The following is a 5,412-nucleotide window of genomic DNA, read 5'->3' as shown; positions in this document are numbered from 1 at the left end:
CATGATGTCTTTTTCAGGTATCCAGGATGTGCAGGGAGAAGCCAGAGCAGGAGGAGGAAGCCGTGTGTGTGTGTGTGTGTGTGTGTGTGTGTGTGCGCGCGCGCGCGTGCGTCCTGTGAACACTGAAATGGGGCAGGGCAGAGCCTCCTGTCATCCCCCTGCCCTGTCCTCTCCGTTCATTCTAGCCACCAGCTGCCGTCAGTCACCTCTGACTCATGGCAACCCACCCGTATGTGTCAGTGCAGAACTGTGCTCCCTCTGTGCTGGCTTTTTCAGAATGAGATCGCCAGCCTTGCTTCTGAGGTACCCCTGGGTGAATTCAGCTGCCATCCAAGTGTATGAAGTGTTTGTGTGCCCCAAGGCGTCCCCACGCAGTCTTCATACCCTAATGTGCTGTTCAGCTTGAGTTCCTGGGAGTGCAAACATTTACTCAGTGAAGGTTTGAGACTATACTGCGTGGCAGGCACTGTGCTCAGCCTGGCACTTAGGGGTGAAAAATATACACAGTGCAAATGACAGTCTGCTTGGGGACATAAGAGGGACTTCTATATTGTTGCGTTTTACGCCTCGGGCTGCTATCTGTAACATCAGTGGTTCAAACTCAACAACTGCTCCAAGGGGGAGAGAGGAGGCTGCCTGCCCCTGCCAACATTCACAGGCTTCAAACTCTTTTGGAGGGGGCGGCACTGTGAGTTGGAATGGGAGGCTGGGGCAGTAGAAGCACAGATAGTCAATGCATATATTCCAGATGATGAGATGAATCAAATGTACCAGGTCAGTGTGGTCTGGCTATTTTAGATGGAATGGACTGAGGTAGAGACCAGCTTGGACCCTAATAACTTGTCTCCTTGTTCTGCTCTGTGACTGCCTTCTTTGGATCCAGGGCAGCTAGGTAACAAGGGCCACATGCCTGAGTTCTGGTCAATTCTCCGGACCCCTAGAATATCTCCAATCAGCCTGTGGGGTGCAGAGGAGAGTGTAGAAGTCTCTGAAGTTTCCATTGAACACAAGTGCTAGATGAAAGGAGCCTGAATGACCAGGTGGAGCAGAGCCCCCTGTCCAGCCCCACCCAATCCATAAACCTGTGCCAGACTGCGGCACAAGCAAGAATCTATGATGCTCTACCATTGAGGTTTGGGACCGGTTGGTTACGACAGCTGCATTACGTATTCTAATACAGAGAAAGGAGCCATGTTTTTGTAGCCAACTTTCTTCCGTGTGGTGGTTGGTTGGTTTGGTAAGTGGCAGGACAGGGGTTTGCATTTGGTGTGGGGGCTCTGAACCCCTGTTGCATTGGGGTGGCTCGCTGTCAGCCTGCGAAGGGCTCATGGCTCCATAGTGCTTCAGGCTGAAGTAGAGGAACACGTGCAGTGAGCTGGTGGCCCAAGCCCATGGAACCTGTTTCAGGGGCAGGTGGAAGCATTTGGGACCCAGTGTCCAACTTGACCTGCTTTTGACGACATGAATCCATTTTTCTCAACTGCAACTTCATCTGCAAATGTGGGCTGCCCCTGGTCCCCAGGAGAAGGGCATAGAATAGTGGTTGCCTAGTGGAACAGCTCAGAACCCACCAGGGTCTTGGTTACAGGCAGGGCTTGTCATGATCAGAGCCACCTTGGGCATGGTGCTTACCTTCTCAGTTAGAAAACTGGAACAATGCTTCTACCTTCTCAGAGAACTGAGCTTGAGGATGAACTAAGAGGAGGCTGAGCCAGCACATTGAGAACTATAGACACTGCTGTTGAAATAGAAGGTGGGGTTTAAAATGGTGTGGTTGATGTCACTTTCATATGAGTCAGGAGTATTAATAACCACAGCAGCCACCTCGCCAGGCATTGTGGCAAGTGCTTTACGAAGTGGGACTCCCACTCATGTCACCTTTAATCACCTGCAGAAATAAAGTGAATGATACTCGTCCCAAGGTATGAATGAGGAAATGTAAGTTGTCGGGCTCAGGCTAATAAGTTAAAGAATGGGTTTCCCATCCCCAGAAAACTAGTCTGCAAGGGTTTGAGCCAGAGAGATGTGCTTGTCTCAGGCGACAGTGACATACACAGCTATGTCCTCAAGACCTCCTTTTAAAACGTGTTTTTTATTTAACCGTTTTATTGACATAATTCACATACCATAAAATTCAGTGATTAAAATCCATAAACATTTTTGAGTTGTGAAATCACCACCATCCATTTTAGATAATTTTTCTTCATTCTTGTACCCATTTTTAGCTCCTCATTTCTCCCCTACCTCCCCTTCCAGAGCCCTAAGAAACACGGACTCTTAATTAATCTCTCTCTAGATTGACCTGCCCTGGATTTCATATAAAGAAAATCATATTAAAAACAATGTCAACAACAATAAAACGGAAAAACCTCAATCCCCAAACAAGCAGGAAATAAGAAGTAGAAAAAGTTATGAATGAATTGAAAAGGAAAACAAAGAGCCAGGTGTTTTAACCTATTTTAACCTGACTCTGTAGCAATCCACTTTCTTTCGAGTGCACTCTGTCCGAGGGCTGGACTGTTCGCATCTCTAGTCGATGGTGCCAGGGAGTTCAATGGAGGCTGAATCTTGAGTGGGGACTCTGGGAATGCATTTTGGGCTTTCAATGAAGGGCTCCTTCAATTTTTCTACCTTTGGTGTGTTGTCTCAATGCCTCATGGTTGCAAAATAGCTACCATGCCTCCAGCCATCACACCACATTCCCTGCAGGCAAAGAGGAAGCGCGCCATGTGAGGCTGCCCCTTTATCTTTGGAAAGCCGCAGTCAACTCACTTCTGCTCGTGGTGCAGGACTTGAAGGTAGCCGGGAGAGGAAGCACATGGGTGCTGGGTGAGCTGCCCCTTATCAGCAGAGGGAGAGAACCTGTCTGTGTGCACTAAAGCCCAGTGTCCAACAGCCTTCCCAGCTTGCTGGCCTGTGGCATGTCGTGACTTCAGAGAAAAAGTGACTTACCATAAGCCAATGCAAGCTGCTTTTGGGGGGCACACAAGGTGTCGACATAGCAGTGATCCTTGTGCTAGAGACAGCTGCACGTGCACATGGGGCCCTCCAAAAGCAGAAGTTGGGGTGGTCGGGAGGTGGGTGAAGGAGACTGAGGAATGAGAAGCAGGAGCGGGAGAGGAGATGGGCAAGGGGCATTTTCTTTCCTTATTTAGCTCTGGGCAACTGTCATCAGAACTCTCTCTCATTTTATTCCGAATGTAACATTTAACCTTTCTGTTCAAGTATCAAATCTGGCTGCCTGATGTATAATTACGAACTATTCTTCGCCTTCCCCCATCCCCCACCCCACCAGCGTTTAAAACTCCCTCACTGGGTACCATCTCTCTCCTCCGACTCTCCAATTAAATTAAAAATAGCAGCTCCGCGGGGCTGTGCAGGGCCATCAGCCTAACGTGGAGCTGCTGGCACGCCAGGCCTGGTGGGGTAGGGACTGGTGCCCAGAAGATGCCTGCCTGGCAGCTGCTCTGAGCTGGGGGAGTCTTAGCCTTCACCAGGGGGTTGGGGTTGCCTGCCAGGGGCAGCCAGGTGCAGGGGGTGGGGGCTGGATGGGACTGGCAGAGGGGGACAAAGGAAAGACCCCCAGGAGGGCCCTTCCCAGTTGAGAGGGTGCAGCCGCTGCTGGCTTCTTTCTGTTGGCCTGGCTTCGGTTTGGCACCTTTGTGCCTGGGTTGAGTGGGGTCTGCAGGCCTGTGTTCCCTGAGATAACCCCAGAAACCGCCTCAAGTTGTGATGGTGCTGAGACACTGAGCAGGCGCTAGTCGCAGCCCCACGGTCTCTCCCGTTCTCTCTCTCCGCAGAGAAGCAAGGGTGCGATGGGCTGGGACTAGAATTTCCCATCTGCTGCTTTGGGAGACGTGACCTAATTTCTCCATGCCTCGGTTTTCACGCCTATAAAATGGGCTTCATTCATCCTCCGTCAGATTGCTTTCTATACGGTTCTTAGCAGGAGCCAGACTCAGGTCTGGCTAATAGCTCAGTGCACACCTGCTTGGCTGGGCCAAGCCCGTAGACCAGTGGTTCTCAATCTTCTGAATACCTCGACCCTTTAATACAGTTCCTCGTGTTGTAGTGACCCCCTAACCATAAAATTATTTTTGTTACTACTTCATCACTGTCATTTTACTACTGTTATAAATCGGGTGACCCCTGTGAAAGGGCGGTTCGACCTCCAAAGGGGTTGTGACCTACAGGTTGAGAACCGCTTCATAGACAAATGCGGCTCTACTGCCTATTCACTTGCTCCCTTACAGATAGACTTGGCTCACAAGACCAAGTACATAGAATGCTGGCTGTCCGAGGGATGGAGGTAGAATCACATCCATACTCAGAGACAGCACAGAGGGGGAGTGGCAGACCCCGGGGAAAGGTAGGGAGGTGAAGTGGGAGGAGGAGTGAGGCTTGAGATGACTCTCGTCGAAGGAGTGGGCGTCTACACAAGCTGTTCCTTTCCTTTGGAGTGCTTAGGCCCACAGACACCCCGAAAGCAACTTTTGACAGTCTGGCATGGGGCAGGGTAAGAGATGGGTCACTTAGAACCAGGTTGTAAGGGCCGGAGGCTGGGGGAGAGAGATTAGGGCAGGGCCAACTCTTAAAGGACATCAGGGGACACACTAAGAATAGAGGACTTCATCCTGAGAGTCCTGGGGAGGCTTGTCAGAATTCACAGGTGGGCTAGGACATCACTTAGAGAATCCGTGCTCTGGGTGCAGCTGAGAATGACTCAGATAAGGACCAGACGGGGGCAATGATGCCCATCATAGAAACAGGCATTTTGTTAGATTCTCATCTAAGCCGCCTGTGTTGTCTGGGACCTTGCAGTTCTCGGAAGCCGCAGAGTGAGAGTGTGGTATTGGTGGTACCTGAAGTCTCAATGAGCTTGAGGGGCCATAGTAGCTGCCAGTGTTGGGCCTGGGGGAGGGAGGGCGAGGCAGCCCTGGGTGTCGGGGTTGGTGAGAGTTACCTCTGAAGTGGATGAGTGAGGTGAAGTCACATTCAGGGTAGGGCCTGCCTCGCCCTACTGCAAGCCTGCCCTGGGTTCTGTGGGCTGCATTTCCTTTCAGCACTGCAGGTCCTGGACAGCTCTGGGGGAGGGGGGTGGCTCCTTTCCTTTGCCTCTTCTTTCAGGATCTGCTGTTCCAAAATACCATCCCTGCTGAGAAACAGACTGTGGCTGAGAGGAAGGTGTTGGAGTCGGACCGAGCCAGACTTGGAGCTTGTTTTCTGGTTGCACACTGGGGCAAAGAACTACCTCTTTCTGGGCCCGTTGCTTCATCTGTAAACTAGGGCGCACAATACCTATGAGCTCAAATGAGGGGGCTTCAAAAGTTCTGGGGGGAGTGTGGAGTGGAGACCCAAAGCCCATTTGTAGGCCCCTGGACATCCCCTTACAGAAGGGTCTCGGGGAGGAGA

The sequence above is a fragment of the Echinops telfairi genome, unplaced genomic scaffold (assembly GCF_000313985.2).
Source record: "Echinops telfairi isolate 266 unplaced genomic scaffold, ASM31398v2 ScPeMD7_7457;HRSCAF=8495, whole genome shotgun sequence".
Classification (NCBI taxonomy): domain Eukaryota; kingdom Metazoa; phylum Chordata; class Mammalia; order Afrosoricida; family Tenrecidae; genus Echinops; species Echinops telfairi.
Note: the sequence above shows the minus strand (reverse complement) of the source record.